Below are 27,331 nucleotides of genomic sequence, written 5' to 3' on the forward strand. Positions count from 1 at the left end.
TCATATAATCTTTAACAAGAACTCATAAGTCGCATTAATTATGCCCCAAGAGATGGGGGACCGATGGTAATTCAGATGGGCACCTCTGAAAAGATTTGTCAGTTTCCTGTCCCATTGTAGCCATATTTTTTGTAAAACCTTAGGGAAAGACTGAAATTCTCCACCAATCTGAGATTGCATGCGAGTTTTTGCAACATTAACTGGAAAAAACAAGATTCCCAACATGGCACCCAACAGGCCTCCAGAGATAAAATCATTGACCAAATGAGCACTTTGAGTCGTCGCTGTAGGCAGGTGCTCCTTGATGGGACCTCGAAGGCCCAAAAAGAGGACATTGCTGAATCCATTATGGAAAAGAACGGGCACCAAGCCTCGATAATACTAATTCCATGGCATTTCAGTGCCTTGAAAGCCTGATAAGTGTTTGTAAATTTGTCATGATGCTTGTGGGCTCAAAGCAATATTTGAACACTTTCCAATGGACTGAAAATTACTTCTGTTGTCCCTGCAAGTACTGCAGCCATATTAGGGTTGCAAACTCTGGGGTACTGATATGCTTACGGAGAAGGCAAGATAAATCCTCATACAGACCGGCCAGTGTAGTCGTTTTCTGCATTAATGGGGGAAGGATTCCACCATACAAGTTTCGAAATCCATCCCTCCTCAACTGAAGTGAATCCCAGATTTTGATTCCATACAGCCGTTGCCGAAAGGGCTGAATGGGAAATGTGATTGCTATATTGTTGAGAGCTGTACGGCTGCCACACAAGTAATGCTTCATTTCACTAACATTTGCAATATGAGGTGATATAACTTGCTTTGAAGATGTTAGGATTTGTGGCCTCTTTTCATGAGCTTCTGAATCCATCGTTTTGCTTAAGATCTTCAGGGACTTCCCTGGTGGCACAGTGGTTGGGAGTCCGCCTGCCGATGCAGGGGACACAGGTTCGTGCCCCAGTCTGGGAAGATCCCACGTGCCACGGAGCGGCTGGACCCGTGAGCCGTGGCCAGTGAGCCTGCGCGTCCTGAGCCTGTGCTCTGCAGCAAGAGAGGCCACAGCAGTGAGAGGCCCACGTACCGCAAAAAAAAAAAAAAAAAAAAGATCTTCTTCAGGAAGGACTTTTTTTTAACCTGATACACCATGATCAATTTCTTCCATTGTTACTGCTCTGTTAGGTTCTCTCTTCTGGAGTCAACTTTGATAACTGGATTTCCCATCACCGTGGGCGCCCGTCTCCACGGCCGGTACCCGCCTGCCTGCAGGTTGGCGAGCCCGCAAGCCCACGAGCCAGAGCTGGCGCAGGCGCAGACCTTGATCAACCCCAGAGCTCAGGGCGGAGCATGACACACTCAACGCCTCCGCGCCCCCTCTCCCTAAACCCGAGGAGGGTCAGGTGACACCGGCCAACTCCTGGCAGAGGTTCGGCGCCACAGGGTGTGTGTAGGGTCACCCATCACACCTGTTGTCAGGCTCTAGGGTTCTGCTTGCTTGATATTACACACTTCTAATCAAAGAGAGCTCTAAATTCTATATTTTTCCCCCTGTGCGGTACGTTGGCAACTTACTATCACTGGTAACTTATTTTTTTATTGAAAAATAAACATTTGTTGCTGTACAATATTGTGTAAGTTAACAGTGTACAATCTGGTGATACGCAATTTTAAAAAATTATACTCTATTTTAGTTCTAAAATATTGGCTGTATTCCACACGTTGAACAATATATCCATATAGCTTGTTTTATACCTAATACTTTGTACCTCTTAATCCCCTACCCCTATACTGCTCCTCTCCCCTTCCCTCTACCCACTGATAACCACTAGTTTGTTCTACATATCTGTGAGTTTGCTTCTTTTTTTATATTCATTAGTTTGTTGTATTTTTTAGATTCCATATATAAGTGATATCATACACTATTTGTCTTTCTCTGTCTAATTTCACTTAACATAATACCCTGCAAGTCCATCCATGCTGCAAGTGGCAAAATTTCATTCATTTTTATAGCTGAGTAGTATTCTATTGTATTTGTACTTTATGATGATAGCCATTCTGACAGGTGTGAGCTGTTATCTCATTATGGTTTTGATTTGCATTTCCATGATGATTGATGGTGTTGAGCATCTTTTCATGTGCCTGTTGGCCATCTGCATTTCCTCCTTGGAAAAATGTCTATGCAGTTCTTCTGCCCATTTTTTAATTGGGTTGTTTGTTTTTTTGATATTTTGTTGTATGTGCTGTTTTTATATGTTGGATAGTAATCCCTTACTGGTCATATCATTTGCAAATATTTTCTCCCATCAGTAGGTTTTCTTTTCATTTTGCAGATGGTTTCCTTTGCTGTGCAAAAGCTTTTAAGTTTAGTTAGGTCCCATTTGTTTATTTTTGCTTTTATTTCCTTTGCTTTAGGAGACAGATCCAAAAACATATTGCTGTGATTTACATCAGAGAGTGTTATGTCTATGTTTTCTTCTAGGAGTTTTATAGTATCCAGTCTTACATATAAGTCTTTAATCCATTTTGAGTTTATTTTTGTATATGGTGTTAGACAGTGTTCTAAGTTCATTCTTTTACATGTAGCTGTCCAGTTTTCCCAGCACCAATTATGAAGAGACTGTCTTTTCTCCACTGTGTATTCTTGCCTCCCTTGTCATAGATTAACTGACCATAAGTGTGTGGGTTTATTTCTGAGCTCTCTATCCTGTTCCATTGATCTATATGTCTGTTTTTGTGCTGGTACCATACTGTTTTGATGCCTATAGCTTTGTAGTATAGTCCAAAGTCAGGGAGCATGATTCCTCCAGTTCTGTTCTTTCTCAATACTGTTTTGGCTATTTGGGGTCTTTTGTGTTTGCATACAATTTTTTAAATTATTTGTTCTAGTTCTGTGAAAAACGCCATTGGTATTCTGATAGGAATTGCACTGAATTTTTAGATTGCCTTGGATAGTATGGTCATTTTCACAATATTGATTCTTCCAGTCCAAGAACATGGTGTATCTTTCCATCTGTTTGTGTCATCTTCAATTTCTTTCATCAGTGTCTTACAGCTTTCTGAGTACAGGTATTTTGCCTCCATAGGTAGGTTTATTCCTAGGTATTTTATTCTTTTTGATGTGTTGGTAAATGGAATTGTTTCATTAATTTCTCTTCCTGATAGTTCATTGTTAGTGTATAGAAATGCAAGAGATTTCTGTGTATTAATTTTGTCTCCTGCAAAATTTTGAGAAATTCATTGAGGAGCTCTAGTAGTTTTCTGGTGGCATCTTTAGTATTCTCTATGTATAGTATCATGTCATCTGCAAACAGTGACAACTGTACTTCTTCCTTTCCAATTTGGATTCTTTTTATTTATTTTTCTTCTCTGATTGCCATGGCTAGGACTTCCAAAACTATGTTGAATAAGAGTGGTGAGAGTGGGGATCCTTGTCTTGTTCCTGATCTTAGAGGTAATGCTTTCAGCTTTTCACTGTTGAATATGGTGTTAGCTATGGGCCATATATGGCCTTTATTATGTATTTTCCCTCTATGCCCACTTTCTGGAGAGTTTTTATCATAAATGGATATTGAATTTATCAAAAGCTTTTTCTGCATCTATTGAGATGATCATATGGTTTTTATTCAATTTTTTAATGTGGTATACCACACTGATTAATTTACAGATACTGAAAGATCCTTGCATCCCTGGGATAAATTGCACTTGATCATGGTGTATGATCCTTTAAATACAGTGTTGAATTGGATTCAGTTTGTTAGTATTTTGTTGAGGATTTTTGCATCTATGTTCATCAGTGATATAGGCCTATAATTTTCTTTTTTTTTTGGTAATAGCTTTGTCTGCTTTTGTTATCAGAGTGGTGCAGGCCTCATACAATGAGTTTGGACATGTTCCTTTCTCTACAACTTTTTGGAATACTTTGAGAAGGATAGGCATTAACTCTTCTCTAAACATTTAATAGAATTCACCTGTGAAGCCATCTGGTCCTGGTGTTATGTTTGTTAGGAGTTTTTAAATTACTGATTCAATTTCATACTGCTAATTGGTCTGTTCATATTTTCTATTTCTTCCTGGTTCAATCTTGGGAGATTGTACATTTCTAAGAACTTTTCCATTTCTTCTAGGTTGTCCATTTTATTGGTATATGGTTGTTCGTAGTAGTCTCTTATGATCCTTTGTATTTCTGAGGTGTTGGCTGTAACTTCTTTTTCATTTCTGATTTTATTAATTTAGGCCCTCTCCCTTTTTTTCTTGATGAGTCTGGCTAAAGGTTTATCAATCTTGTTTATCTGTTCAAAGAACCAGCTTTCAGTTTCATTGATCTTTTCTGTTTGTTTAGCCTCTATCTAATTTACTTCTGCTCTGATCTTTATAATTTATCTCATTCTAGTAACTTTGGGTTTTGCTTATTCTTTCTCTGTTAACTCTAAGTGCAAGGTTAGGTTGTTTATTTGAGACTTTTCTTGTGTTCCTGAGGTAAGCTTGTATTGCTATAAACTTCCCTCCTAGAACTGCTTTTGCTGCATCCCATAGGTTTTGGATCATTGTGTTTTTGTTTTCATTTGCCTCTAGGTATTATTTGATTTCCTCCTTGATTTCTTCAGTGATCCATTGGTTGTTTAGTAGCATATTGTTTAGCCTCCACGTTTGTGTTTTTTGCAGGTTTTTTGTTTGGTTGGTTTTTGGTTTGGGATAGTTGATTTCTAGTCTCAATGTTGTGGTCAGAGAAGATGTTTGATAGGATTTCAACTCTCTAAAATTTACTGAGGCTTGTCTTGTGACCTAGCATGTGATCTATCCTGGAGAATGTTACGTATGCACTTGAAAAGAAGATGTATTCTGCTGCTTTTGGATGGAATGCTCTATATATATCAATTGAGTTCATCTGGTCTAATGTGTCATTTAAGGCCAATGTTTTCTTATTGATTTTCTGTCTGTATGACCTGTCCACTGATGTAAATGGGGTGTTAAAGTCCCCCACTATTACTGTGTTACTGTCATTGCCTTATGTATTTAGGTGCTCCTATGTTGGGTGCATATATATTTACAATTGTTGTATCTTCTTGGATTGACCTCTTGATCGTTATGCAGTGTCCTTCTTGTTACAGTCTTTATTTTAAAGTCTATTTTGTCTGAAATACGTATTGTTATTCTGGCTTTCTTTTGATTTCCATTTGCATGGAATATCTTTTTCCATCCCCTCACTTTCTGTCTGTGTGTGTCTCTAGATCTGAAGTGAATCTTTTCTAGGCAGCATGTATATGGGTCTTGTTTTTGTATCCTTTCAGCCACTCTATGTCTTTTGGTTGGAGCATTTAGTCCATTTACATGTATGGTAATTATTGATATGTATGTTGTTATTGCCATTTTGTTAATCATTTGGATTTGTTTTTGTAGGTCTTTTTTTCTTTCTTTCTTCTTCTTTTGTCCTCTTGTGATTTGATGACTATCTTTAGTGTTATGTTTGGATTACTTTTTCATTTTTATGTGTATATTGATTATAGATTTTTGGTTTGCAGTTACCATGAGGTTTTTTTTTTTTTTTTTTTTTTTTTATGGTACGTGGGCCTCTCACTGCCGTGGCCTCTCCCGTTGCGGAGCGCAGGCTCCGGACGTGCAGGCTCAGCGGCCATGGCTCACAGGCCCAGCCGCTCCGCGGCATGTGGGATCCTCCCGGACCGGGGCACGAACCCATGTCCCCTGCATCGGCAGGCGGACTCTCAACCACTGCGCCACCAGGGAAGCCCTACCATGAGGTTTTTGTATAGCAGTCTATATATAATATATACATGATTATTTTAAGTTGCTGATTTCTTAAGTTCAAATGCACTTTAAAAGCCCTTCATTTTTACTCTCCTCCCTTCACAATTACTGTTTTTGATATCACATTTTACATTTAATTGTTCTGTGTATCCCTCAACTGCTTATTGTGGATATAGGTGATTTTACTTTTGTCTTTTAACCTCCCTATTAGTTTTGTGTGTGGATGATTTCCTCCCTTTATGGTATGTTTACCTTTTCTGGTGAGCTTTTTCATTTCATAATTTTCTTATTTCTATTTCTGGCCTTTTCTTTTTTACATAGAGAAGTTCCTTTAACATTTGTTGTAAAGCTAGTTTCATGATGCTGAACTTTTAGTTTTGCTTTACTGTAAAGCTTTCCATCACTCCGTTAAATCTGAAGGAGAGCCTTGCTGGGTAGAGTATTCTTGATTGTAGGTTTTTCCCTTTCATCACTTTAAAAATAGTGTGCCACTCCCTTCTGGACTGCAGAGTTTCTGCTAAAAAATCAGCTGACAGACTTATGGGAGTTTCCTTATATGTTATTTGTTGTTTTTCCCCTGCTACTTTTAATATTCTCACTTTATCTTTAATTTTTGTCATTTTAATTACAATGTGTCTTGGTGTGTTCTTTGAGTTAATCCTGTATGGGATTCCCTGTGCTTTCTGGACTTGGGTAACTGTTTCCTTTCCCAGGTTAGGAAGGTTTTCAGCTATTATGTCTTAAAATGTGTTCTCAGCCCCTTTCTCTCCCTCTTCTCCTTCTGGAACCCTTATAATGTGAATATTGGTGTGCTTGATGTTGTCCCAGAGGTTTCTTAAACTGTCCTCCTTTCTTTTCATTCTTTCTGTTCATCAGCAGTGATTTCCACTACTCTGTCTTGAGCTCACTGATCTGTTCTTCTGTATCATTTAGTCTACTGTTGATTCCTTCTAGTGTATTTTTCATTTCAGTTATTGTATTCTACACCTCTGTTTGGTTGTTCTTTATATTTTCTAACCTTTTGTTTAAAACTTCTAACTTCTCACACTGGGCATCCATTCTTCTCTCGAGTTGTTCGATCATCTTTACAGTCATTACTCTGAACTCTTTCTTGGGTAGATTGCCTATCTCCACTTCACTTAGTTCTTCTTCTGGGGTTTTATCTTGTTCCTTTATTTGGAACATGTTCCTCAGCCACCTCATTTTGTCTGAGTTGTTATTTGTACTTTTCTGTATGTAGTAGGGTTAGTAATGTTTCTCATCCTTGGAGAAGTGGCCTCCTATAGGAGACATCCTATGCGTCCCAACATCGCACTCCCCTCTCATCACCCAAGCTATTTGTTCTAGGGATTTCCCCTAAGAGGGATGTGTGGGTCCTTCTGTTGTGGTAGGCTGACTATGTGGGTGGTCTTGTAGTCTTGGTTTGCCCCTAGCCCAGTTGGTTGTCAGGCCCTGCCTTGTGCAGACACTGCTGGCTGCTGTTTAGCAGGGCTTGGTCACGAAGCGGATGACTGCAGAGCCCTAGGTGGGGCCCAGGGCTAGTTCTGGCTCACTGGAGGGCAGAGTCAGGGACCAGAAGACTCCAGGCCTGTTGCCCTCCCACTGGTGGGTGAGCCAGCACCTGAGGTTACTGCCAGACTATTGGCAGGCAGAGCCAAGTCCTGAGTCTGGCTGCAGAACTCAGGGATCTCAGAGCTGGTGTCATATCGGTTTTTTGTTTTTTGGGTTTTTTTGCAGTATGCGGGCCTCTCACTGTTGTGGCCTCTCCCGTTGCGGAGCACAGGCTCCGGACGCGCAGGCTCAGCAGCCATGGCTTACGGGCCCAGCCACTCCGCAGCATATGGGATCTTCCCAGACCTGGGCATGAACCCATGTCCCCTGCATCAGCAGGTGGACTCTCAACCACTGCGCCACCAGGGAAGCCTTGTCATATCAGTTTTGGTGAGGGGGCTGGTTCCTGACCCAGTTGGGCATGGGGTCTGGGGTGTCCTGAAGGTTGTGTTAGCCTCCTAGTGAACTGGGCTGGGGCCCAGCTGGTCCTAGGGTAGGTTCTGGCCTGCTGTGGGCTGGCTAGGTCCACAGGCTGGGATTGTGGTTTTCTTGTATCTGGTGCCTGCCCACTGGTGGGTGAGGCTAGTCTGGAGGCTTGTGCAGGCTTCCTGGAGGGCAGGGCAGGTGCCAGCCCACTGGTGGGTGGAGCTGGGCCTTGGCCTTCTAGCTGGCAGGGCCATGTCTAGAGGTGGCTGTGGGCTAAGGAAGATTTAGGGCAGTGTGTCTGCTGATTGTGTCTGCTGTGTCCCCACCCAGTTAGTTGTTTGGCCTGAGGTATCTCAGCACTGGCGACTTTAGGCTGTTGGGGGAGCCAGGTCTTGGGCTAATGAGCTAGAGTGAAGATCCCAAGATGGTAGCCACCAGCTCCCAAATATGGCTGCCACCAGTGTCTATGTCCCCAGAATGAGTCACAGCCACTCCCTGCCTCTCCAGGAGGCTCTCTAAGACCAGCAGGTAGGTCTGGCCCAGGCTTCTATCAAATTACTGCTTTTCCCCTGGGTCCCAGCATGTATAGGATTTTGTGTGCGCCCTTTAAGAGTGAAGTCTTCCCCCAGTGCTTTTGGACTCCTGAAATTAAGCCCCACTGGCCTTCAAAGCTGAATGCTCTGGGGGCTTGTCTTCCCCATTGCAGGACCCCTGGGCTGGTTCCCCAGACCTGGGGCTCAGAACTCCCACTCTTGTGGGGGAACCTCTGCAATATAACTATTCTCCATTTGTGGGCCACCAACCTGGGGGTATGGGACTTGATTATATCACAAGTCTGCTCCTCTTACCCATCTGGTTGTGGTTCCTTCTTTATGTCTTTAGTTGTAGAAGATCTTTTCTGGTAGGTTCTGGTCTATTTCATCGACGGTTATTTTGCAGATAGTTGTGATTTTGTTGTGCTCGTGAGAGGAGGTGAGCTCAGGGTCTTTCTACTCTGCCTTCTTAGCCCATCTCCTCCTAAATTCTATATTTCTTGACTTCAGTCTCAGCAGCATAAAAATTTTTTTCTGGAAGAAGTATAATTACAATAAATTGCCTCTGATACCGATGTTGCTGCCCAGCTTTGCAGCTTTAGAACTTGTTTTATTAACTCATCCATGAATTAATATGTTTCCCATGCATTGCATTCACACAAGACTGGTTTGTAAGCCCTCATGCTAATTTATTAATGTTAAAAGAAGATAAAATATTTGTAGTAAACCATGATCGTGGCCTTGATATTAGAACTCTTAGATCTGGAGGAGCCAAATTAGAGAGCAATACTTCAAGGTAAGCCTGATGACAAAAGAAAGGAGGGTGAGGGAAGTTTCTGGATCTCTGTGATGCCATAAGCAGGCGTGGGAAGTTTCTGTAGAGGAAAGGGAGCCAAGGCTCTGTCATCTTCTCTCTGGCAAGTGGAGATAGGACAGCTGCTGACAGGGCACTGACTCAGCCTTAGTAATAACACTGCTTCTCTCCTTCTGCTGTATGGTAGCCATTTAATAAGAGTTTTATCTTGTTGTACTTATTTGTTCAATAAACATTTATGAAGTGTGAGCATGGTAATTGCACTGGGTATTAGGACTACAATGCTGAGTAAGGCATGAACCTGCTCTTCACTTGCAGTGATAATGTAAAATATATAGAAAATTGGCTAGATTATATCTCTAGAAGACCCCACTATCTGCTTTGCTTTTTTTTTTTTTTTTTTTTGCGATACGCGGGCCTCTCACTGTTGTGGCCTCTCCCGTTGCGGAGCACAGGCTCAGGACGCGCAGGCTCAGCGGCCATGGCTCATGGGCCCAGCCGCTCCGCGGCACATGGGATCTTCCCGGACCAGGGCACAAACCCGTGTCCCCTGCATCGGCAGGCGGACTCTCAACCACTGCGCCACCAGGGAAGCCCTATCTGCTTTCTTTACTTCACCCTCCAGGGACCCCACATGGATGATCATGCCAACTGGTCCTACCACACATTCTTGGATTTAGATGCCATTGGGCTCCCAATGGTCTTCAGAAATTTATTTACCCATGTCTGATGGACTCTGTATCTCATTCCCCAGCAGCTACTTCAATCCTTTCCCTTATTCTCAAAACCCAACACCTGCTCCATCCTGGTGTCTGGTGACCTCACTTTCCATTCTCTTGAGAAGTGTGAGTTGCCCACTGAGAATGCCTTCCCTTCCTGCCTCTATGCATCAAAATGTCTCTGTATCCACCCTTCCCATTTCATCCCTCTCCCCTGTGTTGAGGAAAGACATATACCTCCTTTCTTCTGAGGTTCCTTCTCTACTTCAATCCCATCCTTTTTGCAACTTTTTGCAGACTTGATCCATCAACCACTCCTTCTAACCTCCATCCTCAATCTATACTTATCCCTGGTTCCTTCTCCTCAGTCTACAAACATTCCCATCTCCCCCACCCCAAGAAAGAAAATGCTTCCCTCAATCCTACTACTCCTTAGCATTACCAGTCTTGCTTCTCCTCAAATGATTTTAAGTGGTACACACTTACAAGCCCCCAATATTTCAGTCAGTAGTATCCTTGGGGTCTTCTTCCTTTCAATGTTTCTTCATTCTCTTGCCCTTCCCAGCCACTACTCCTTCTTCCCCCGAGGGTCTCTACCTTCTCTCTTGAAATAGTTTCCTTTGCTGGGCATCTCAAACCTCACGACTCCCTAATCATCTTTGCACCGTCACCTCTCACATTAGGATCACTAGACCTCACCTCTCTCTCTAGCTGCTGACCTACATTGCCAGTGCACATTTCTACTTGAATGGCTTGCCAAGCACCTTAAACTCAATCCAAGCCAATTCATCATTGTCCCACCAAACCAGTTCTTCCTGCTGCTTTCTTTACCGTGGTTTGACACCGTCGTCCTTCCAAGCACCCTTTCTTTCCCTTGTTGTTCATATTTGAGCAGTTTTTAAGACCTGTAAATGCTGCCTCAATCATAACTCTTTATACACTGTCATTGCTCTCAGATCCCAGTGTCAACACCCTTGTTCAGTCCATCATAGTGTCTCATTACTTAAATAGCATCCTGGTTAGTCTCCCTCACTCCAGTCTCTTCCCTTTAAGATGCCCATTCCTCCAAAGATATGGAGTTAGTCTTTTAAATCAAGGCAGAATCATGTCACTTCCTGGTCCAAAAAATATCAGTGGGTCCCTATTGTCCACCAAGTAAAGGATAAACTCCATGGTATGGAATCCAAGTCCTTTCTAATATGGCTTCAAATACTTTCTGACCTTACCTCACTCTAACTTCTATACCCTATTTTCCATTCAAAACTGACTACTTACTGGGCTCCAAACCTTTGCTTATACTGTGTCCTACCTCAAATGTCTTATCGTTTTACCCTATCAAGCCCATCAAAATCTTAATCATCATTCATAACCCAATTAAACAATGGCAGAGGACCCAAACAGACATTCTTCCAAGAAGACATACAAATGGTCAATAAGTGTGTGAAAAGATTAATCATCAGGGAAATGCAAGTCAAAACCACAGTGAAATATTACCTCACACCTGTTAGAATTACTATTATCAAAAAGAGAAGGGAGGGGCTTCCCTGGTGGTGCAGTGGTTAAGAATCTGCCTGCCAATGCAGGGGATGTGGGTTTGAGCCCTGGTCCAGAAAGATCCCACATGCTGTGGAGCAACTAAGCCCGTGCGCCACAACTGCTGAGCCTGCGCTGTAGAGACCACGAGCCACAACTACTGAAGCCCATGTGCTTAGAGCCTGTGCTCCGCGACAAGAGAAGCCACCGCAGTGAGAAGCCCGCGCACTGCAACAAAGAGTAGCCCCTGCTCACCACAGCTAGAGAAAGCCCTCATGCAGCAACGAAGACCCAACACAGCCAAAAATAAATAAATAAAAAAATTTTTTTTTTTAAAGGCAAATAAAAAAAAGGCAAGGGGGCTTCCCTGGTGGCGCAGTGGTTGAGAGTCCGCCTGCCGATGCAGGGGACACGGGTTCGTGCCGTGGTCCGGGAAGATCCCACATGCCGCGGAGCGGCTGGGCCCGTGAGCCATGGCCGCTGAGCCTGCGCATCCGGAGCCTGTGCTCCGCAGCAGGAGAGGCCCGCATACCGCCAAAAAAAAAAAAAAAAAAAAAAAGGCAAGGGAATTCCATGGTGGTCCAGTGGTTAGGACTCCGCACTTCCACTGCAGGGGGCACGCGTTCAGTCCCTGGTGGGGGAACTACGATCCTGCATGCCACAGGGTGAGGCAAAAAGAAAAAAAAAAGGCAAGAGATAAGTGATGGGAAGGATGTAGAGAAAAGAGAACCCTGTTGGTGGGAATGTAAACTGGTACAGCCACTATGGAAAATATTATGGAGGTTCCTCAAAAAACTGAAAATAGAACTCTCATACAATCTAGCAATCCCCTTTCTGGTTATATACCCAAAGGAAATGAAATCCATATCTTGAAGAGATAGCTTCGTCACATTCAACACTATTCACAGTAGCTAAGATATGGATACAACCTAAGAGTCTGTCAGTAGATGAATGGATAAAGAATATATGTAGTTCATCCATAAAAAAGTAGAAAATCTTGCCATTTGTAACAACATAGATGAAGCTGGAGGACATTATGATAAGTAAAATAAACCAGGTACTGAAAGACAAACTATATAGTATCACTTATATTTGAAATGTAAAAAAGTTGAACTCATGCAAGCAGAGAGGAGTATGGTGGTTGCTAGGGGCTGAGGGGTGGGGGAATAGGGATATGTTGGTCAAAGAGTACAAACTCTCAGTTATAAGGTAAATAAGTTCTGGGGATCTAATATACAACATGGTGAAAATAGTTAATAATACTGTATTGTATACTTGAAAATTGCTTTTAAAATGGTACTTGGGGCTTCCCTGGTGGCACAGTGGTTAGGAATCCACCTGCCAGTGCTGGGGACACAGGTTCGAGCCCTGATCTGGGAAGATCCCACATGCCGCAGAGCAGCTAAGCCTGTGCGCTGCAGCTACTGAGCCCACGTGCCACAACTACTGAAGCCCACGCACCTTCAGCCTGTGCTCCACAGCAAGAGAAGCCACTGCAATGAGAAGCCTGTGCACCACAACAAAGAGTAGCTCTCGCTCGCCACAACTAGAGAAAAGCCCACGTGCAGCAATGAGGACCCAATGCAGCCAAAAATAAAAATAAATAAATTTATATTAAAAAATAATAAGATAGTAATAAAATGGTACTAAATAGTAATAAATAATATAGTAATAAATAATAGTAGTAATAAATACTATTGCTACTAAATAGTAATAAAATGTGAGATGACTGATGTTCTAACTTGACCATGGTAATTATTTCACAATGTATATCGAATCATCATGCTATACACCTTATGTATATCAATTTTGACTTGTCAGTTATGCCTCAATAAAGCTGGAAAAATTATTTTTCTCCCTAAAAATTTTTTTCACCATCATTCAAATTTTAGTTCATATCCACTGCTTCCTTGAAGCATTGCCAGATTTTTCCATTAGGAAGCTCTCTTCTTGTTTGGAGCTTCTCTGGAACCTATTACAATTTACCTAGTAACAAGACATAGAACAATGTGCATCTTACCTCTGCTCCTCAATTGTAAGTAAGCTTATGTCTGACCTATCTTTGCATCTCCCCATACAGTGCCTCATACAAAGTATGGTTCCCATCACCAAGCACACTGCTCAGTTCAGCTGAATTTTTTCTTTTTATATCAAGACTTTTTTTTTTTGGACTGCGTTGGCCTCCATTGCTGCACGCAGGGTTTCTCTAGTGGAGAGTGAGGGCTACTCTTCGTTGTGGTACATGGGCTTCTCATTGTGGAGGCTTCTCTTGTTGCTGAGCATGGGCTCTAGGGTGCTTGGGCTTCAGTAGTTGCAGTTTGAAGGTTCAGTAGTTGTGGCTCGTGGGCTCTAGAGCACAGGCTCGGTAGTTGTGGTGCACGGGCTTAGTTGCTCCGCAACACGCGGGATCTTCCCGGACCAGGGATCGAACCCGCATGCCCTGCATTGGCAGGCAGATTCTTAACGACTGCGCCACCAGGGAAGTCCCAAGACTTTTTGGTAAAGGGAACAGTAGATTGATTTACCCTCTGGAAGAAGTCCCTTGTCCTGTGGCAGACCATCAACAAACAGCTCACTGACTGGCACCAGACCACAGACCACACTTCTGGTAGTACTGCCCTGGGTCACAGTACCTTCCAATACATATTTTAAATGAATAAGCACTCTGGTCATTGGGCAGTGTTACTCTTCTCTATTAAAAGTCATTACCAGTAATCTTATTGACTAACGAAATACTTTTCACTTAGTGTCACCTGCTAGTTCCTATCTATCTGTATTAGTTTCCTGTAATTTTTTTCATTGCTTCTTGATATAGAGTCTTTCACTTTGGCAAGTTAACATGAAGATAAGTATATCAAATATAATACACAGAGAAAGAAAACTTCTGGATTAGCAGATTAAGGACCTCTGCAAACCGACATCTCCACAAGAGCAATAAAAACACTGCCAGAAAATGGTCAAAATCAACTTTTCAGACCTGTGGAATTTAACCAAAGGCTTGCAACAATCCAAGAAACATTAATTCAAGAAAAATGGCTGAATCTCGGTGAGAACAGCAAGCTTTGTGGTGTTTTCACTGCCCTTCCTCCACCCACCTCTTTCCAGCTCCACAGCAGCCTTTAAAACCAACAGCCTTGCAATTGTGTTAACCATGAAAACCAGTAGTCTGGCAACCAACCCATTCTATCATAATGGGCTTAGAGCCCACGATAATGCCCCATTCCCAGAGAACTGCATTATTTGACCTGTCTGGAAGTTCCCTGGAAACACTCACAAGAGTTTATCTTTATTTGATCTAATTCAGAGCTTGTTCGGTGAGAATAGCCTTTCCCCAGGGGCATTTATTGAAAATAACCTGCAATTTTTAAATTTGTCAGCTGCCTAAAGCAGTACTAATAGCTGGGGCAAATGAGAAGCTGACCAAAAAACTTGAAAAGCTGAATAATGAAATGTCCATAGGGACTTTGAAAACCTCCAAATTATTCTTGGGAATCTAAAGGCATAGGCCTGTGCAGAACTGTGTGCATGCTCAGGAAAGACTGAGAAGGCCCTCATCTCTCACCTATGATAACCTTGAGGCTCTGCACAACCCAGAAGGGAAAATTAAGGCAGAATTGTAAACGGCCTTCTGGAACATTGAAAACATGCCCTGATGTGCACACAGAGCCCTTAAGGAAAGCTAGGAGACTTAATGGATCAAGACACTTAAGAAAATCTCAGACCAGTCATCAACAGACCAAGGATTCCATATTCAGAAAAACTATACTTCAAAAAAATGTAGGAGCAATTAAGACATTCCCAGATAAACAAACAAGAAATTAGGAGAATGCATTTTTCAGCAAACCTGCTTTACAAGAAATTTGAAGAGGGTCCTTTAGACTGAAATGAAAGAACACTTTTGTTTTAAACTTCTCAATAAGTTTTTATTTATTTATTTATTTATTTATTTATGGCTGTGTTGGCTCCTCGTTTCTGTGCGAGGGCTTTCTCTAGTTGCGGCAAGTGGGGGCCACTCCTCATCGCGGTGCGCAGGCCTCTCACTATCACGGCCTCTCCGGTTGCGGAGCACAGGCTCCGGACACGCAGGCTCAGCGGCCATGGCTCACGGGCCCAGCCGCTCCGCGGCACGTGGGATCCTCCCGGACCGGGGCACGAACCCGTGTCCCCTGCATCAGCAGGCGGACTCTCAACCACTGCGCCACCAGGGAAGCCCCTCTCAATAAGTTTAAGTAGCTTAAACTTAATTGAAATCATATAAAGTATGGTCCCCACACACAATGGAATTAAATTAGAAATTGTAACAGAAGTAAATTTGGGGGCTTCCCCGGTGGCACAGTGGTTAAGAATCCGCCTGCCAACACAGGGTACACAGGTTCAAGCCCTGGTCCGGGAAGATCCCACATGCCGCGGAGCAACTAAGTCCATGTGCCACAACGACTGAGCCTGCGCTCTAGAGCCCGCGAGCCACAACTACTGAGCCAACGTGCTGCAACTACTGACGCCCATGCGCCTAGAGCCCGTGCTCCACAACAAGAGAAGCCACTGCAATGAGAAGCCCGCACACTGCAACAAAGAGTAGCCCCTGCTCGCCACAACCAGAGAAAGCCCATGCACAGCAACAAAGACCCAATGCAGCCAAAATAAATAAATTAATTAATTAAAAAAACCACCTGTTTGAATTTTTTTAAAAAAGTAAATTTGGGGAATTCACAAATATGTGGAAATTAGGCAACTCACTTCTAAATAACCTATGGGTCAAAGAATAAAAGAACAGGGAAAAATTAGGAAATACTTTGAAATGAATGAAAATGAAAAATAAAACATACTCAAACTTACAGGATCCAGGTAGAGCAGTGCCTAGAGGGAAATTTATAGCTGTAAGTGCCTTTATCAAAAAAGAAGAATGATCTCAAATCAATAACCTAAACTTTCACCTTAAGAAACTAGAAAAAATGAGCAAACTAAACCCAAAGCAACCAGAAAGTAGTATGTAATGGACCTTTGAGCAGAAATAAATGAGAGGGCCTCCCTGGTGGCGCAGTGGTTGAGAGTCCGCCTGCCGATGCAGGGGATGCGGGTTCGTGCCCCGGTCTGGGAGGATCCCATATGCCGCGGAGCGGCTGGGCCCGTGAGCCGTGGCCGCTGGGCCTGTGCGTCCGGAGCCTGTGCTCCGCAGCGGGAGAGGCCGCAACAGTGAGAGGCCCGCATACCGCAAAAAGAAAAAAAAAAAAAAAAAAAAAAAAAGAAATAAATGAGATATAGAAAAAATAATAGAGAAAATCAATGCAACCAAAAATTGGCTTTTTGAAAAGACAAACAAAATTGACAAACCTTCAGTTAGACTGACAAAAGAACTCAAATTACTAAATCAGGAATGAGAGGGGACATTATTGCTGACCTTACAGAAATAAAAGGAATTATAAGAGAATATTATGAACAATTATATGTCAACATAGATAACTAAATGAAACAGAAAAATTCTTAGACAAATATAACAGTTATCAACAAAATGGTGCTATATTTATTTGCCTGTCCAAAAACACATATTTCCAAAGACAAACTAAAAATTAAGGAAGGAGATAGAACATTTTGAATATTGGTGAATGAGTCTGTCATATGCCTTCTTTTATTTCTTTATTTTGTTCTTAGGTTCCCCTCTAAACATACAAGTGATTATCTAAATAGGATTAATGAAAGAGAGTTGAAGAACCCTGCCTCTTCTTTTAAATGTCCTCAGAAGGACCCCTCATTATATAAGTATAAATGAATAAATGTACTATTTGTTTCCAGAAGAGCAGTGCAACCCACAAGCATGAGGAAATGGAAGACTTTCTCACCATGGTGAACTATGACATTGCATAACAGGCTCTGCTAACACAAGCTGTAATTACTGGATGACCCAGTACTAGGTATGCACTTAAGAACTTATAAATTACAGCCTGCACCAGCAGGCAGAGCCTTACACACACCCTGTTTATGAGCTTTTAGCAACCATTTACAAATCTGTGTATTTATTAAGTTTGTGGGATGCTGTAACCTGCTTTTTTCAGTAGGATAAAAAAGGTTTATACAATTGTTTGGTAAATATCCAACCTCATAATTTTTCATCATCTGGTAAACTGTTTCATATACTGGTGCTAAATTTTCAGATGGTAGTAAGGCAAAGTTTCTATTGATCCATTTAGGAATATTTATTAGAGAATCTTTTTTTTTAATTTATTGAAGTATAGTTTGAAAGCAGGAGCCACTAGGTACATAAAATTCCTGAGAACTAAGATCTTTGGTACTTGAGAAAGAACCTTGATTGAGCAAATGTCAGAAAAGACCTTTTAAGACCCCATGTGAGTCATTAAGACACAGTTGTGTTTGGAGCCCATCAACAAATACCAAATACCATGTTCTTGCTGGACACAATAGCAATGTCTCAGGAAATCTATTTGTATTCACCTGGTCCTACACAGCCCAATAAAATAGCCACTAGCCACATTTAGCTACTGAGCACTTGAAATGTAGCTAGTCGTAGTTAAGATGGGGTAGACGTATAAAACACACACTGTATTCCAAAGACTTAGTACCAAAAAGATGTAAACAATCTCAGTTATTTTAATATTGATTATATGTTGAAATATTGTGAGTGTATTAGGCTGAGTAAAATATATTATTAAAATTAATTTCACCTGTTCCTTTTTACTTTTTAAATAATTTTTAATTAATTAATTTATTTATTTTTGCTGTGTTGGGTCTTTGTTTCTGTGCGAGGGCTTTCTCTAGTTGTGGTAAGCGGGGGCCACTCTTCATCGCAGTGCGCGGGCCTCTCACTATCGCGGCCTCTCTTGTTGCGGAGCACAGGCTCCAGACGCGCAGGCTCAGTAGTTGTGGCTCACGGGCCTAGTTGCTCCGCGGCATGTGGGATCCTCCCAGACCAGGGCTCGAACCCATGTCCCCTGCATTAGCAGGCAGATTCTCAACCACTGCGCCACCACGGAAGCCCCGCTTTTTTACTTTTTAAATGTGGCTACTAAAAAAATTCAAATTTACGTGCGTGGCTCACACTGCATTTTTTTTCTGGACTGTGAAGACCTAATGTGTTACAGACAACTTGACATATCCAAAGGGAGAAGGCTGAAATTAACATCACAGATAGCAGGAACCCCAGAAATGCCTGCAGAAATCTTCCTGAAAATTCATCACAGAAATCTTTTGGAGAATGGAGTCAGGTTTTATCCATCATCCCTTTTTTTTTTTTTTTGTGGTACGCGGGCCTCTCACCGTTGTGGCCTCTCCCGTTGCGGAGCAACAGGCTCCGGACGCGCAGGCTCAGCGGCCATGGCTCACGGGCCCAGCTGCTTTGCAGCATGTGGGATCCTCCCAGACCGGGGCACGAACCCGCGTCCCCTGCATCGGAAGGCGGACTCTCAACCACTGCGCCACCAGGGAAGCCCTATCCATCATCTCTTAATGCTGGCAGCGTTCAGAAGACTGAAGAGGTAGTTAGTAGGTTAAAAAACAAACACACAAACAAACAAACCAGGCTACTGTATAAAGGATGCGCCAGGCCTGGATCTAATTATAATTTGAGTCAGTCCCTGGAAAGGATGTTTGATAATGTTCTAGTTAATGGCCTAATGACCAACTTTGCCAGATTACCCCCCTCGATGCTTCAGTGCCATATTTATGGGCTTTTTCATTTCATTCAATCACTTATTTCAAATAGTGATTGACAAGTGGAGAAAGACCCCAAGGCACCCCTGACCCATATGAGAGCCATTCCGGAGCCACTGTGGCTTAGATTTAGACTCAGAGGAGCCTAGAGAGATCTCTTCTTCTCAGGAGCCACCTGAGATTTTCTGCTTTGAATAGCATCCCATAGAAGTTCACCCTGGGGCAGGCGCCACCCTGTGCTATACAGCAAGTTCTCATTAGTTATCTATTTTATACCTAGTATCAATAGTGTCTATATGTCAATCCCAGTCTCCCAATTCATCCCCCACCCCCGTAAGAGATGCTTTAGTCGCAGAACCTAATTTCATAATTTCAAATTGGCAATATCTATTCTGAAATACTAGTTTGTTTGTTCTCCTCTCTATGACCCCATCACCCCACACCCTCCTCAGCTCAAACAGGTCCAGGGCTTGGTTTTCCTTTGCCTCAGAAAGCTTTGCAGAACAGACAACAGAAGCTGTTCTAAGGCTCTTCCACCCTTTGAAGCGGTCCTCACCAGTGTCACACCAAGAGTGGTCCTCTGAGGTGCTGTGTGCTTGTTAGAAATGTGAATCCATGGGTCCCACCTGGTCTCTGGAATCAGGATCTTTGAGGGTGAGACCCAGGAAATTCTTGCAACAGCTTCCTCAGGCGATGAGCACACACAGTACGGTGAGAGAGACACCGGTTAGAGGAAGTTTCCAGAGGCAGAGGGGAGGAAGGAGGAAGGGACGGAACAGCCTCCAGGGCTGGACCCAGGAAGATGTTGAGACCTTAGGTGAGGTGGCCTCGGGTTCCCTGCCGGCCAAGCCTCCCTGCCCGCTGTGATAGGCAGGGAGGTGGTGTGTGAACGGACTTCAAGGCACCAGCAGAGACCTTGACAGTGAGGGTCAATGTGACCACAGTGGACTGCTCATCAGGGCTCCTCCTCAGCCTGCAGCCCTGGATTCTGGACCCCATTGGAGCCCGCTGCATTTTGCTGGGCGCCTGTGCAGACGGAGACACCCATCCTGGGACCGAGCCCACAGGCTGATTGATGGCTGTGACTCACTTTGGAAAACTGCGCTTTGGCTCCGGGAGCCACATCTCCTACCTAGAGTCCAACCTGAAAGCAGAGCTGGGGTTTGGGGAGGAAGTGGGGAAAGCGACGAAGAAGGGGCGGGGCCACCTCTGTGTTCCTGCCCCATAACTGGTCCTTCTGACGAGGCTCAAAATTTCCCTCTCGAGGGTCTCCAACCACAGGGCTGGCTCGGGGCTTCCCACTAACAAGAGAGAACGCCCAAAATAGGGGCCACAGACTCAGATACTTCCGGGGTGGGCCAAGTAACAGGGGTGGCGAGGTTGAAAATGTGAAGTCATGTTATAATTTGAGAGTGCAGAGAAAATGCAAGGCTTAGGTTGCTCGCCCTGAAGCCCTGAGATGAGCTTTTATTTTTTTTCTCTCTCTCTTTTCTCTTTTGGTCCCTTCACCCATATGGAGGTTTATCTGCAGGATAAATACCTAGAAGCGGTACTGAGTGAATGCTGAGTAGGTACATTTATAATTTGTTTAAAATTTTTATTTAACCTTTTGACTCCTTCACCCATCTTTCCCACCCCTGACTGCCACTTCTCCCCAACCCTGCAGCCGCAGTCTATCTGTTCTCTATATCTATGAGCTTGGTTTTTTTTGTTTGTTTGTTTGTTTTTAGATTCCACATATAGGAGAGGTCATACAAGAAAGGCGTTTTTCTCTGTCTGCCTTATCTCACTTAGCATAATGCCCTCAAGGTCCATCAATGTTGCTGCAAATGGCAAGATTTCATTTTTTATGGCTAAATAATATTCCATCGTGTATGTACACCACGACTTCTTTATCCATTCATCTATCAATGGACACTTAGTTTGTCTCTATAGCCCAGCTATGGTGAATGGTGCTGCAATGAACATAGGAGTGCTTGTATGTTTTCAAATTAGTATTTTTGTTTTATTTGGATAAATACCCAGAAGTGGAATTGCTGGATCATATGGTAGCTTTATTTTTAATTTTTTGAGGAACCTCCATACAGTTTTCCATAGTGGCTACACCAATTTACATTCCCACCAACAGTGCACAAGGGTTTCCTTTTCTCCATATCCTCACCAAAACTTGTTATTTGTTGTCTTTTTGGTAATAGCTATTCTAACAGGTGTGAGGTGATATTTCATTGTGATTTTGATTTGCATTTCCCAGATAAGTAGTGATGTTGAGCATATTTTCATATATGTGTTGGCCATCTATATGTCTTCTTTGGGAAAATGTCTGTTCTGAACTTCTGAATTTTTTCTTAATCCAATTGTTTTTCTATTGAGCTGCATACATTCTTTATATATAGTGGATATTAAACTTATCAGATATATGATTTGCAAATACTTTCTCCCATTCCATAGGTTGCTTTTTCATTTTGTTGATGGTTTCCTTTGCTGGGTACAGCTTTTTAGTCTGATGTAATCGTACTTGTTTAATTTTTGCTTTTGTGGCTTTTACTTTTGGTATCAGAGTCGAAAAAATCACCAAGACCTATGTAAAAGAGCTTACCACTTATGTTTTCTTCTAGGATTTTTAAGGTTTCAGGTCTTATGTTCAAGTCTTTAACCCATCTTAAATTAATTTTTGTGTATGGTATAAGATAGTGGTCCAGTTTCACTGTTTTGCATGTGGCTGTCCAGTTCTCCCAACACCATTTATTGAAGAAACTGTCCTTTCCCCCATTGTATATTCTTGCCTTCTTTGTTGCACATTAATTAACCATAAGTGTGTGGGTTTATTTCTGGGCTCTCTATTCTGTTCCATTGAACCATGTGTTTTAGTGCCAGTACCACACCATTACTGTATCTTTGTAATATAGTCTGAAGTCTGAATATAGTCTGAAGTCAGGATACCTCCAGCTTTTTTCTTCTTTCTCAGTATTGTTTTGGCTATTTGTCTTTTGTGATTCCATACAACTTTTGTTCTAGTTCTGTGAAAAATGTCATTGGTATGTTGATAGGGATTGCATTGAATGGGTAGATTGCTTTGGGTAGTATGGCCATTTTAGCAATATTAATTCTTCCAATTCATGAGCATGGATATCTTTCCTTTTTTGTGTGTCTTCTTCAATTTCTTTCTTTAATGTCTTCTAGCTTTCAATATATAGATCTTTCACCTCCTTGCTTAAATTTACTCCTAGGAATTGTATTCTGTTTGATGCAATTGTAAATGGATTTTTTTTTCTTAAAGATCATTATTAATTTTTAGAAATGCACAGTGTTTTTGTGCATTTATTTTGTATCCCACAACATTACTGAATCCATTTATTTGTTGTAAGTTTTTTGACGGATGGAGTCTTTAGGGTTTTCTATGAAAGAGAAGATATTACAACTGATACCACAGAAATACAAAGGATCATAAGAGACTACCAGGAACAATCATACACCAACAACTGAACAACCTAGAAGAAATGAATGCATTCCTAAAAACATATGACCTACCAAGAGTGAATCATGAAGAAATAAAAAATCCGAACAGACCAATTCCTACCAAGGAGATTGAATCAGTAATCAAACCTCTCACAACAAACAAAAGTCCAGGGCCAGTCAGCTTCACTGGTGAATTCTATCCAACACTCAAAGAAGAATTAATACCAATCCTTCTCAAACTCTTCCAAAAAATAGAAGAGAAGGGAACTCTTCCAAACTCATTTGCAAGGCCAGCATTATCCTGATACCAAAACCACACAAGGACTCCATTAAGAAAAAAGAAAATTACAGGTCAATAACCCTGATGAACATAAATGCAAAACTCCTCAACAAACATTAGCAAACTAGGGGCTTCCCTGGTGGCGCAGTGGTTAAGAACCCGTCTGCCAATGCAGGGGATACAGGTTCGAGCCCTGGTCAGGGAAGATCCCACATGCCATGGAGCAACTAAGCCCGTGCGCCACAACTACTGAGCCCGTGTGCCCAGAGCCCGTGTTCCGCAACAAGAGAAGCCACCGCAATGAGAAGCCCGCGCACCTCAACAAAGAGTAGCCCTGACTCGCTGCAACTAGAGAAAGTCCACGCACAGCAACGAAGACCCAATGCAGCCAAAAAAAAAAAAAAAAATTAGCAAACCAAATTCAACAATACATTAAAGGATCAAGTGGCATTTATTCCAGGGATGCAAGGCTGTTTTAATGTCCACAAATCAGTCAATGTGATACACCGCATTAACAAAATGAAGCATAAAAATCACATAATCATCTTAAGAGATGCAGAAATGGCTTTTGACAAAATTCAACATTCATTTATGATAAAAACTCTCAACAAAACAGGCATAGAGGGAACATACCTCAACACAGTGAAGGCCATATATGGCAAGCCCACAGCTAACGTCATACTGAAAGGTGAAAAGCTGAAAGCTTTACCTCTAAAATCAGGAACAAGACAAGGATGCCCACTCTTGCCACTTTTACCCAACATAGTATTTGGAAGTCCTAGCTAGAGCAATTAGACAAGCAATTGTTTAATTAGACCACCACCCAAAAGAACAAAGAACTGAAGAATTCTTGCATATCTGAGATTGTAAAATTGTAAACCGAGATACTTCCCCACTACATGTATTATAAAGTCAAAAAATGAGAAAAAGAACCATCTCAATGAATACAAAATTCTTTAATGGGGGTAATGATTGACATTTTCTGTCTTTTATCAACCTCACCCTCTAAGGTATTTCTTTATTAGGGATTCTTTTGCACACTTTGAACAAGAAAATCTTCAATCACACTGACAGGTAGTACTAGGTTCATTTATACAGTGTTATTTGAGTGGGACCTATGCAGAATTACAACTTTCCTGATTAATACTATTTTGAAAAAGTTAAAATATCTGTAGAGGTGAAAAAATCTTTATCCAGATATAGGCCGAAAAAAAAAAAAAAGGGCTATCTAGGTAACACAACTAAAGTCTCTGGTATGAATAAAGTTAACTTTGGTATATTACACATTTAAATAAGTGTTTCTTAATTACAACTTTGAAGTTGGAACTCTATTAATATTACAGCTAACATGGGGGCTCTTGGAAAGGATGTCATATAGTATAAGGATAATGCTACCGCTTATCATTTCCCAAGGGGCAGGTCAAAATCCAGGTACCAGAAAAAACTGTTTTATGACATTAGGGCAGTGGTCCTCAAATGTGCGTGTGCATCAGTCACCTGGAGGGCTTATCCAAACAGACAGTTGGGTCCTCTTTGCTCACTGCCCTCCACTCCCTAGTTTAGGATTCAGTAGGTGGAGCCCAAGACTTTGCATTTCTAACAAATTCTCAGGTGATGCCAATAATGCTGGTCCAAGGACCACCTTTGAGAACCACTAGAACCAACTGTGGCTACCCTCTGTTGCTTGCCTTGACCTATGTACTTGCAAAGAGGAAGTACATGCCCCCCTCAAAGATCTTCTGAGCTCAAGTCAGGGTTGAACCATTGCCCAGCTGCTTTCAAACTAGAACTGACTGCACATTACAGTCATCTAGGGACCTTTTGGTAAGCTAAGGATGCCTTGGCCCCATTTCTGGAGAATCTGATTTAACTGGGCTGGGCTGGGACCTGGATAAAAGCTTGTTGGAGCTTCAATTATCATTTTAAGGCAGTGGCTCAGTGCTGGGTATTTGCAACACCTGAGATTTTTTTAAATTATTACCTCGGCCTGGCTCTACTCCCAATGATCAGAATCTCCAAGGAAAGTGGGCCTGGAGTTTTGTTTTTGTTTTTAATTAATAGCACTTGTATGTTTACAGAAAAATTAAACAGAAGGTCCAAAGAGTTCCCATATCCTCGCTCCCCCATCCTGCACCATTCCCCTAGTAGTAATACCTTGCATCGGTGTGGTATATTTGTTACAACTGATGATTGATGAATACTGATACATTATTATTAACTAAAGTCATTAGTGTACATTAGGGTTCACTCTGTGTTGTACATTCTATGGTTTTGCCAATTGTGTAATGTCACATATCCGTCATTGCAGTATCACATACAATGGTTTCAGCTCTGGTATTTTAAAGTTTTTTAATTTTTGTTTATTTATTTAGGCTGTACCAGATCTTAGTTGTGGCATGCATGTGGGATCTAGTTTCCTGACCAGGGATCGAACCCGGGCCCCCTGCACTGGGAGCATGGACTCTTACCCGCTGGACCACCAGGGAAGTCCCAGTATTTTTTTTTAAAAAAACACCCCAGGAGATTCATAGGTATAGCCAAGCTGAGAACGACTGACTTAACCAGGAATCAGGAACAAAATAGCTGAGAACTTTCTCATGATCGTTATTTTTTAAAATTCCTCATCTGATTCTCAGTAATGATCAACAGCAAAATAAAAAGGGAGCAGGGTGTTAATTTGAATAAAAAGCAGTAAAAAGCTGCATACCCAAACACAACCATTCTGATATTATTTACCTGTCATATTGGCAAAGTTCAAAAAGTGTGCTAACACACTACATCGAAGGGTACTCTCAGACACTGCTAGTGGAACGGAGTTTGGTAAAACCTCTGTGGAGGAGCATTTTGGTAATATCTACCAAAATTGCAAATGTACTGACCTTTGCACTCACCAATTCTACTTCTAGAAATCTATCCTATAGATAAATGTGCAAACTGGCATATGTGCAAAATTGTTTGTAATGACAAGATTGATAATAACCTAAATGTCCAATGCTGCCAGTGGTTGCAGGTTTGGACGGGGCTGGGGGTTAGGGGCTGGGGATGGGAACTAGCTGAGGCCTGAAGCTGGTAGAGAGCAAATTAAAACCAAGAAGCTGGGGTGGGTCTAAGGGCTCAACAGCTGCAAGCCTGTTCCTATTAGTCTGTGAACTCCTCTGAGCAACAAACCTGTAAGTAATCATAAGAGTTTTAACTCAAACAGTACAAAAGAGCTGTTTTGCTTATTTAACAAACATGGATTACACACATGACGCTGTGTTAGCTGAGGCAGGCTCATGAAACTAACAAAGACACAATCCTGGCTCTCAGGAAACTCGCAGTATTATAAGACAAAAAACTATTTGGAAAGCCGTATTGCTGGTACAACATTAATGCGTAAGCAAAACATACACAAGCAGCAGGGAAATGAGGGGCACCCAAGTTTGCTTTTAGGAACCAGGGAAGGTTCCACAGAAGAAATAGCTTTTGAGTTAAACCTTGAAGGCGAAGATGGCATTTGCCAGGCAAGAGCCAGGAGCAGGAGAATCTCAGGAAGAAGGAAATCAATGCGCAAGACATAGCATGAAAAGGCAAATACCTGTTCTGGGAACTGCTTGTAGAACATATCATGGGGGAGTCCTAGGACCTGTTCCCTAGCCTGCCATGACCACCATAACTTATCTCCTTTATTCTAGGCTTGGGACAAGGGGAAGGCCTCAAGCCTTGGGATCCTTTCAGCCTTTTCAAATTAGTTTCCTAATGCAAAAGGGAGAGGAGATCCAACTTCAGGGAGAACTCACGGGCTGTGGGCTGCATTTTGGAGCCGAGCTTTAAAATGCAGTCCAAGAAAGACTTATAACAAAGAAGACACAGAATAGGGTGTCAGGCCCAACAAAACGCCTGGTGTGAGTGACAGCAACCTACTTCCTGCAGAGAAGGTTCTTGTGCAAAGAAGGAAGATGAATCACTCAGAAATCAGTGTTCTAAACTTCTTTTCCTGTAGCAGTAAGGCTTCCTTTCCAAGGCAGTTTCATGTGGACTGTCACCCAGTTTTTATTTCCAAACAATACATTTTCTCTTTTTATATGTTTATTGCTGTACCATTCCAATGCTCATCTATACAAGTAGTTTGATGCACTCACTTCAATGTTACAGACTATACACAAAATACCAAAATCAGTTAGCGTTACAAAATCGGTAATAAAAAGTATCTGGAAAATCTGTGCAGCTTTGGAGTTTTTAAGCTGTTTTTCAATGTTTTAGACAAGCAAGGCCTTTGCCACGTGCCTTGCACAGCGAATTCTTCATAAACATCCGTTCAGCGATTTTACACAACCAGGCTCCCGCGCCTCTTGGCCGGCTCGCGGAGAAGTTTCCCGTTTCTCGGGCGGTCACTTCCCATACCCCCGCCTCGGCCTGCAGGGTCCTGGGGTCCCGGGACAGCCGGGCCGCAGGAATCCGGCGACACTCTAAAAAGCACTCGGTGGTCCCGAGCCCGCATGCGTGGCGCCGGGCTCTGCGCGGGGGGGCGGGACCAGTCGAGGCCCCTCCCGCCGCCTCGCCAGGTGCGCGTGCGCCACGGCCCCGCCCTCCGGCCCCGCCCCGCCCCGCCCCGCCCCGC

General features: G+C 42.4%; 1 pseudogene; it reads right to left on the bottom strand.

The window, feature by feature from the left end:
- On the bottom strand, positions 1 to 27,211 carry LOC132501386 (mitochondrial nicotinamide adenine dinucleotide transporter SLC25A51-like; annotated as a pseudogene).
- Between the last annotated feature and the right edge of the window lie 120 nt (positions 27,212 to 27,331).

This window comes from Mesoplodon densirostris, chromosome 14, assembly GCF_025265405.1.
Source record: "Mesoplodon densirostris isolate mMesDen1 chromosome 14, mMesDen1 primary haplotype, whole genome shotgun sequence".
NCBI lineage: Eukaryota > Metazoa > Chordata > Mammalia > Artiodactyla > Ziphiidae > Mesoplodon > Mesoplodon densirostris.